Raw genomic sequence first — 10,357 nt, 5'->3', positions numbered from 1 at the left:
AAAAATCCATAATAACTGGGTTGGTGTCAAACAAAATAGTGACTTCGTTATTCGAATAAGACCAACTAGATAGTACAATGGAACATTTCTGTGCATCAAAAGGATAATATGTGATGTCACTTTCACAATGTGTTGTTATCATCCTCATCTGTGCCCAATTGACTACGCCTTCCATCAATATTCTCATCATATTGACATCATCGTCTATAATACCAAGGTCTCCAACTCTGTAAAGGACACATAATCGAAATCTTAAAAGTTAACTCGACCAAATTAAAACCACAGTATACAAATTGACACAATTATCATAAACACTTATATTGTTTAAACGTGATGTTCTTCATGTATCGGTAAAAAATCCGTAGCCCATAGTCCAATAATGGTTATTGTTGCATGGCTACAATCAGTCATGTTTGTTTTGCAATTATGTCATAAAGCTTATACATGTATCATAAAGTATTATTTCATCTGGTATTGGTTTAGATTTTTTCTTTTTATTAAAGCCACCCCTTCCCCTCCATATCCAGTTTTTGTTTGTTTGGTTTAGTTTTTACTAGGGATGTCAAAGATCTGAAATTTAATACTCGGATACTCGGTCAAGATACTCGAGTACTCACAAGTACTCGGATGAATCTTATATTAACCGTCTGTTGAAAAATATAAATTTTAGATGTGCTGCAGTGTTTTTGTTATTACCTTTCATAAACATTAGAAAAACGTACTACAAACATAGCTTGCTCCTCTACGGTTTTTTGAGTCTGCGAATTACCGACCGCCGTTTCAACAAATAACCAATCATAATAGCAATTATTTTTTTGTTTGTTTTTTTTTGCACCTGTTTGACTTTTTTTATACAAGTAGTGCACATAAAAACATTCCCTCGGAAGGAAAGGACGTTGGTGGTACTTCTATAACAAATAGTAGCCTCAGGATAAACACAGTTATGTTCTTTGTTGATTTTATTTAGTATTTAGTATTACGAAGCGGACATTTCAACGGAACTAAAGTGAGTGGAAATGTGAAGAGAAAATATCTCAAGATGTATTACAGGCAAACGAGTATCCGAGTACTAAAACTGTACTCGAGTACTCGGCCTTCGATCGAGTACTCGAGGACTCGAGTACTCATTGCCATCCCTAGTTTTTACTTTTCTTTATATTTTGTCCTGTATTTTCTTAGACCTAGACCCTCCTGTATGAATGCACACATATCCATAAAAGTATATATGCAATATTCGTATCTTTCTTGTGTTTCGTTTATTGTTCTGTACATAAACCAGGCCCTTATTATTTATCTCATTCTAATTGTTGCATCTCACATTTTGGGGCGCACTGGGTCAATGCCACTGCTGGTGGACGTTTCGTCCCTGAGGGTATCACCAGCCCAGTAGTCAACAGTTCGGTTTTGACAATAATATCAATTATGTGGTCATTTTCTTATGTAGACGAAACGTGAGTCTGATGAACTCAATTATAATCCTGGTATCTTTGATGACTATTTACACCACTGGGCTGATGCCACTGCTGGTAGACGTTTTCTCCCCGAGAGTATCACCAGCCCAGTAGTCAACACTTCGGTGAGGACATGAATATCAATTATGTGGTCATTTTCATAACTTTCCTGTTTACAACTAAGGATTTTCTTATCCCAGGCAAAGATTACCTAAGCCGTATTTGGCACAACTTTTGGGAGTTTTGGATCCTCAATGCTCTTCAACTTTGTACTTGTTTGGCTTTATAACTATTTTGATCTGAGCGTCACTGATGAGTCTTATGTATATGAAACGCGCTTCTGGCGTACTAAATTTTAATCCTGGTACCTTTGATAACTAATTAGAGCCTGGTGTGTGGTATCGGGTTTGCACATTGAAATAAAGGCCGTATGGTATCTTATATACCTCTGCTGGTGGACTATCAGTCCCCGAGGGCATCATCAGCTCAGTAGTCAGTGCTTCGGTACTGACATGATTAAACAAACTTTACTAAAATTGTCCGTTTATAAATTTTGAAATTATTATGAAACTAAGGTTTCAACTCCCTCAGGCAAAGTTGGCTTTAGATGTATTTGGCTATTTATTTTAGGTATTTTTAACATATAGCTCTTCTACGATTTTCGGTACTTATACATCTTCGGATTTCAAATGTTTGGCTTTGAGCGTTCCTGATGAAGGTAAATCCAGAAAAGCGCTTCGGACGCAATAAATTATCATACGTGTTGTTTTATATTTTTAATAGTAAGTAAATTCTACGTCATTTGCTCTCTGAAGGAAAATTGTCTTATTTGCGATGAAACCACATTTTTTTTAGGTTGTAGGAGGACAATAACAATCAAAACCAAGGAGTAAACAAAGACTCATAAAACCAAAGGACATTTACATCAACAGTTATAAATAATAAATAAGAAACAACACGAACTCCACTAAAAACCGGGAGTGAAATCAGATGCTCCGGAAGGGTAAGGGTAATATATACTTATTATTTTTACGCGATTATCACAGGAAGAAAATCTTGTCTTTTTGAGCTTTTCTCCTGTTAATATCGTATTCTAATGCATTTTATGAGTTTCTGCATTGTTCGAATATTGTTTTTATCCTACAATTTAACATTTCAGTCTAAACTTGAGAAGAAAACAACATCAATATATGATGTCCTAGCTGAACCTGTATATGTTCAATTCCAACAGTTGAATGTATGTCTCATAGTAAACCGTTCTTTTGATTGGCTAACAACAATCGCGAGGTGATATTCTTTACTGCACATGCTTCCTATGAAGACACCATCAATAAAGCATAAGGAAACGAACGAAAAGCTTGATTTAACTCGTAATAAATATAATTAAGTATTAACCGTTATGTAGTACTGACGCTGAAGAGTTTAGGTAAATTGGCAATTTGGCATTTGTTAATGCAGTTTTGCTCGCGCAGCGTAGCATTACAAAATGAAATAATAAGTTAGAGCTGAAAATAAATGAATATATTTTGAAATAAAATAAAATCCTGTTGAACTTCATAAATGTCAGGGTTAAACATAACGTTATGCAATCGAAATAGTTAAAACTGAAAGTGTTTACGTTACTATTATGATTCAAATGTGTATAATATCTCATTTAAATGGTGTCTTTAAAGTAGTTGTTGTATTATATCAATCATATTGTAGTATTCGAATATTTGTTGTTATCTTACCTCCTATATATTTCTAGGAATATGTTTGGTTAAAAGCGTCCGCGTGGAGACCGTGTATATTTCATATTAGGTAAGTCGGGAGGCGGGGCTTATTTCATACACGGTTAGTAGTGGCGTTACGTCCCTTTATATTCCATATTAGGTTAGAAGGGAGGAGGGGCTTATTTCATACACGGTTAGTAGTGGTGTTACGTCCCTTTATAAAAACAAAACGGTAATGAAAAAAAAATATTAAAGGTTTCTACAGACGATCGAAGAAATTGATGATTAAGATTGAAATAAAGTTATAGAACACATTTAAACTTAACAAGTTGTTATTTTTAGAATCTGTTTTTGTAGGATCAATGGAAGTAGTTTCTTTATGCTAACAGTATTGAAGACTTGCTCATTTTGATAGGTCACTAGTTTAAATTTCACACGTCAAGATAGTCGGTTAGATAAATTCATTACATAGTGTGCTAGTGACGTAATACGGTATATATGAGGTCAGTAAATTCCATATGGGGATTCGAGCTTCGCTCTCATCCCATTTGGAATTTACTTACCTCATATATACCGTATTAGGTCACTAGCACACTATCTAACTAATAATTCAAGCAATTCAATACATACAGGCGTTTGCATATTTAAGTTTGAAGACATATTTACTCACGAATTCGCTATAAATAATGTTGGCCGCCATGTATATGCAGATGTACTGAAGATATAAGGTATTGAATTATATGTAGGGTCAGTGTCCCAGGCTAATCTTTCTTCGTTCCAATGCTGTAATAAAAAAATTACAATGTGACAGGAGTAGATACAATTAGGGTTATTATAGTTATCATCACAATGAACAACGTCAAAGATAAAAATTAAAATTCTGTAAAAGGGACGTCATTTTTTGTGTGGATTCCATGCGGCTTGTATGTTGTAATGTGTTGATTAAAAGTCTCTCAATTGTTATCACCGCACATTTCCTCAAGAAGTAACTATTTTGTAATCATTGGTTGAATTAAAATGTACAAGGTATTGTACACAACTTACAAGCATTCAAGACAACTGGCCAAGTATTTAAAACAACTAAACAACTAAACAAGTAATCGTGACAACTTACCAAGTATTGAAACAATTTACTAACTTTTTTAAAATATTATGTTAGACAACCTTTCAAATAGTTATGAAAACTTACCAAATGTTTCTAAAAACTTTACAATATAAAAAAAGAAGATGTGGTATGATTGTCAATGAGACAGCTCTCCACAAGTATTTATGAAAACTTACCAATTGAAAATATCCAGTCATCGACATTGTTTGATCTTTAATGCTCTGAAAAGGGAATACAATTTTAAAGTCATATAAAATATGAGTTCATCCTCGGTGTGTTGTGTTGTTCTTTTTGTACAGTCTTTAGCGTTATGCGTTGTTTTATTATGAATGTTTGTTACCCTTTCGTCCATTACATTTTTTGCGAAGATTTGGTTTGGTTTTTTATTTGACTTATGATTTTTTTAAATGCCTCCTTGGTTTTCACTTTTTTATTAATAAACATGTTTTTTTTCTAAAAACCCTTTATACATAACTGTTCACTTTAATTATATTAAAGAGGCGAAAGATACCAAAGGGACATTCAAACTCATGGTCGACAATAAACTGCAAACGCCATGGCAATAATAGATCTAAAGGTAATCAACAGTAAACAAACCACAACATAGAACACTAAAGACTGAAAATTAACCCCACACAAAAACGGGGGTGATCTCGGGTGCTCTTGAAGGTTAAAGACTGGCTTTAGACTCGCGGTAGATGTATAATTTTCCGAAGCATCATGGCTACTACATGTCATTGTAGCTTCGATATTTAATCTACGAAAAATGGGGAATCTTTGCGAATTGTCTTTCTTATCCGTTCTCTCAAGACTTAAACAATTAGGTATTGTTTTGACATTTTTACCTATTATATCTGTTTGTCTGTTCACACATTGTTGGCAATTTAATGGAATTTTATGCAACTGGTCAAAAGTAAACAAAATTATGATATGAGTTTTTGCTCACACCATTTTCCATTTTTTTTTTACTGGATAGGTACAATTTCTTTGTTAACAGTTCCATAACTTTTGATAACAAAATAATTTTAACACAATTTTCTATCAAGTTTTCATATTTTAAAATTATTTGAAGCGTTTTAATATAAATAACGTATTGTATTGGTGAGTTTATTTCTGGTCTCTTGTGGAGAGTTGTCTCATTGGCAATTATATCACATCTTCTTTTTTATATTTAGGATGAAACTTGGCCCTGTAGTTTTGCATTTATAAAATTTGATTTGTTTCTCTTGGTCAATTACTGTGTATTTGCAGTAATAAAATAAAATAGTTGAAGTACTCAGTATTTTTATAAAAAATGCACGGGATTTGCTTTTCAAATTTAAAGTATAAAACCGTGACATTTATATTTCAGCTCCCTCAAAACAAATAATGATGTTACCGATTACATATTTAACATGTTTTATGTTACCTCTTTACAATTTATTTTGTCAATTCTAATATAAAACTTAGTTATATCTTTTTACTTATGTTTTGTTTCAAAGAGTTTAAATGTAGTACTATAATTAAAATATCAAAATTAGTTTTAACCTTTAATTTAAAAAAACTAATAATTATTTTCTAATAATAAATCGTTTTTTTGAAAATGACGCGTCAGCGGTATTGTTCCAATACCATTGACCAGAACAACAGGAAGTCGATTTTTGCCTCCGCCTACCGCACTCGGTTTCATATTTACTATTTTACAAACTAACTGGTATCTGCTTGTATTCCGCTACAGTCGAACACAGTGTTGTAGTTGGACGGGAACCAGTTTACATACTTTATTTTATTTACAACAAAAATGTTGACCTGTCCATAGAAAGGCTTGTATAGTCCGCGGTTTTATTCTCCAAAATTGGACCTTCCAGTGGGGGTGCGGACTATAGAGTACAATAAGCAAGAAATAAGAGAACACGTTCAATTTCGCGGCGAGGTGGTTTGTTTACATTCCGCCATCTTTGTTATTGATATTATAGAGGGCGCTCTCATCATTTTTCAAACTAATAATTTTAACTCATCCATATTAATAAGTTATTTCTATTAAATATCAAATTAAAACTGATAAATATAAAAACTAAACCTTTCCTTACAAATTTCTCGTTTCTTTAAATGCATTTGAAATAAACTAGTATCTGCTAGATTGAAACGATCCAAACATAGTAAAAAAGACAACCGTAAACCAGCTTAGAATTTGTAAAATACAAAACGTAATCAGTTATTGTTCATTCCGTTTTAGTGTTTCATACCGACTTATATGGTTTGTATAAGCTTAAGACCCTTCAAACATTAATGTGATAGGTATATTAAAGACTGTTTTACAAAAGGATGGAACTGTTTTATTTTCAAAGTCGTATTTTAGAGTTATCTGTCATGTACGGATTTCGACTCTCACCGTTTAATTTCTTCTTTTACATGTGCTTTTTAAACTTCCTGTTGAAACAACGGTTGAAACATCGCAAGTTTCAAAATTGTTTTTTAAGTGAATTAAACTTATGTTAACAATCATGAAGCGTTCTAGAATCATTTTCAAGCAGTTTCTACTTCTGTTTGATGATCGAAAACAGGTTTTCTCAAGAAAATACCGCAAACGATCGCAGAGGATTTGAAATGTACAAGTCAAATCGGCACCTATTTGAATTCAATTCGGCATCCAATATTGTTTGTTATAATATTTTTTATTCAATTAATTAATAACTTTTACCAAGTACATAGTAAATATGTTGTTGTGTAAAAAGAAAACAACGAATCCCTTACCCAAGCTGTTGTTTTAACAATGGGAGAAAAATAAAATGGAAAACTATGAGTGAGTCCCTTTCAATAAATCAAACTTTCATGCCAAATAATTTGCAAATTTAAGGTGGGTTTTTTTTAGGAAAGTTTAAACAGCATTAAACCACCAATCCTTTAAAATGCTCAAATGGTTAGAAAATGCATAAAAAATAACCAATACCGTTAATTCCTAAATATACCTCATATATATATAATTAACAATACACATTTAGTTGAGGAAAATAAATATATACAAAATGTACATGAACCCCCAAAGATGTGAAAGTTAATATTTTTGGACAATCCTTTCCTTGGGTATTTAACTCTTTTTTGCTTCAATACTGAAAAAAAAATCTGGCAACCCTTACTTATTTTTACTCTTTTTGCTTAAAATACTGTTTAAAATATATATTTAACATGGGTGACGAATTGACTATCAGGTGTCGATTTAACCAGGTGCCGATTTTACCAGGTGCCGGTTTGACTAGAATTCTTTGAAATTATATGAGTTTCATAAGACCTTTGATAACAGTAACAAAAAGATTATTTACCTAAAATATTGTGGGAGAAGGGGGTTCAGACTATGTACCAGTGAGAAATATACAAGCCTTTCTACGGTATTTATTTGTACAATTCAGGTAGTCTTGACCTATTCATTTGTCTTAAAAAAAAACCAGCCAGTTGTCATCTTCACTTCACACACACACATATACGAATATCAATTATATGCTTACGAGACATGTTGCATTGTTAAACTTATTACGGTATGTGAAAATCAAGACTTGCATAAAAAATATCCCAATATTAGAGACAGTGGCGTCATTTTTCCTCATAGCTTTCAGCTCTTTGATTAAATTAAAGTTGTTGATTAAATTTTAGAGACTATTTCAATTCTTTAATTTGCTATTTTCTTTTACGCCAATACTTATAACAGCGGTTAGGACATCCTAGCTAAGATAATCCTTAGATAGCTTCGATGAGCATGCTGAGACATGTGGTAAGATGGACCTAACCTTATCATTATTTCTGTCCTTAGAATATCTTAAAGGACCGATCTTAGAACAGTTTCGATGAACAGGCCCCAGTTCTCATAATGATATTATGTAACAAATATATTTTTATTTATATGAATAAATGTCTTTTATTTACTGGCATTAATATTTTATGCAAGTAAAAAAAAAAAAATTTTAAAAATCCAATTTGAAAAAAACAGTATTAATTATGACAAGTAATGATAATTGTATTTCATTTTTAGCCGTGTTGCGACAAAATGATGAAAGTAATCTGTCAAAAGTTCGGGAATACTTACCAGAGAGTTAAGAGCTGTTGGGTGAAGGTCAATCCTAATTCAACTGATGAGTTTGGTCGACTTAACACTTGGTAACTATTCGTTGTATATAATAATGTTCTTAAGTCATTTTCTAGAGAGTACGAGTAGGTCTGGACTGTTGGTACATCTAAAACATATAGCGATATAGTAAGATAAGGCATGCATTGTTAGTACATCTAAAACATATAGCGATATAGTAAGATAAGGCATGCATTGTTGGGAAATCTAAGAAATATATGATTATAACATAACATAAGAATATAAGTACACAGTGTAGATACTATTCTGTACGCTATCCGGAAGTCGCGATTTTCGAAGCGAGAACTTTTTGGATCACATTTTAAATGTGATGGGTATACTGAATTAAACGGTAAGTTGATCATCTGTACATTGCTTAATGATTAATTCAGCCGACATCGATATTCTCAAATGGTTTCGAATTAAATTCCGCACATTCAATATTCGTGTCTTTGCCTTAATCAAGAGATTTTCAAGTGCATTACTAAGAAAAATCAGTCGGCGAACCTAAAAACAATCTTTTTGCCCTCTTAGTGTACAAATTAACGTAAAAACCAGACTTAATTAACTCAATGAAGTATATTTCAAGTGGTGGTAAAGTTTCAACCAGATCTTTGAAGCCAGAAATAAGAAAATTACACTTGTTTGAATTTCTCACTGTACGATCAGTCTCGCTTGTTTATTTTAAAACTGTATGATCAGTCTTTATGTCACTGTATTCTAGTGGTGATTTCAAAGTTATTTACGATACATTAGAAGGTGGCATTTTTCTAAATAACACAAATATATTTCAATACATTCACATCCTGAAAACTTATGAAACATGTTTTAGCTTGATAGGGTGTACTCGACTTACTACATTAAGTATAAGGATGTTTAAATGTTGCTAAAATAAGAGAAAGGTTTGATGTATACTAGTAAATAAGTTTCAGAAATGTCCTCCGTTATACTTAAAATTGTACAAACACACAGATTCAGTTGTTATATAAAAATGCATGTATTTACACACATTCGAGGCCGTACTGTAGCCTATAATTGATCACAGTTCCTTCACTTTGTTTAAGATGTAGAGCTATATAAAAAAGAAGATGTGGTATGATTGCCAATGAGACAACTATCCACAAAAGACCAAAATGACACAGACATTAACAACTATAGGTCACCGTACGGCCTTCAACCATGAGCAAAGCCCATACCGCATAGTGAGCTATAAAAGGCCCCGATAAGACAATGTAAAACAATTCAAACGAGAAAACTGTCTTTTTGACTCAATTGTACACCACTTTGTCAAGCGGGGGGTTATATAGTGATAAAGAAGTCCGTCTTTCCGTTCGTCCGTTGGACCGGTACAATATGTTTCGCCGGTTTTGTAAGCGCATCTCCTCATAAACCACTTAATATACATTGGGGGTTCCGGCCATTTTTAAATGGAGAGGGGTCCAATCCAGGAGAAAAGGGATTCCAAATATATGTTCCCATACAAATGAATTGATGGTTAAAAAAGAGTTTCAAACTGCCGGATCCCCTTTTTTTGAATCCGTCACTGATATAACTATTAATTAATCTTATTCGGATTCCTTATCATAAATGACAATGACTGTATTGTGTACCGTCTATTTCGACTTTTAGTAAAAATCTTTTATGGGGTTTCTTTATATAAGGTACGGACTTCAACATTACATTACATGGGGGGGGGGGGGGGCACCCATCAGGTATTTCCAACACCTCCTAAACCAATCATTAAAGTTTTCTGAAATTGCTCCATTTTTACTCGATTAATGCATTATGGACCTTCTATTTCTGTAAACTTACCAAAATTATATCACATGAATTATCCCCCTACGCAAAGCTGTCTTTATCCATTTTTTGTTATTTTAAAAGACAAGCTTGATTTATGTTATCATCAATTGGTCAACGGCGGACGGTGTAAATAATCTTTAAAAATGTAATAGCTTAACAGATAACTGTAACGACACACTATTACAAAGTCCAC

The 10,357-nt window shown here is 32.8% G+C and overlaps 1 long non-coding RNA gene across 1 annotated transcript; it reads right to left on the bottom strand.

The window, feature by feature from the left end:
- Window positions 1–34: 34 nt before the first annotated feature.
- LOC139504921 (uncharacterized) lies at window positions 35–4,484 on the bottom strand. The gene is made up of 3 exons (XR_011659456.1): window positions 4,445–4,484; window positions 3,834–3,946; window positions 35–227 (listed from the first exon to the last, which is right to left on the bottom strand). It is a non-coding gene; the product is annotated as an uncharacterized lncRNA (long non-coding RNA).
- Window positions 4,485–10,357: the final 5,873 nt, after the last annotated feature.

This window comes from Mytilus edulis, unplaced genomic scaffold (genome assembly GCF_963676685.1).
Source record: "Mytilus edulis unplaced genomic scaffold, xbMytEdul2.2 SCAFFOLD_836, whole genome shotgun sequence".
Taxonomy (NCBI): domain Eukaryota; kingdom Metazoa; phylum Mollusca; class Bivalvia; order Mytilida; family Mytilidae; genus Mytilus; species Mytilus edulis.
Note: the sequence above shows the minus strand (reverse complement) of the source record. Positions and strands in the feature narration are given on the sequence as shown.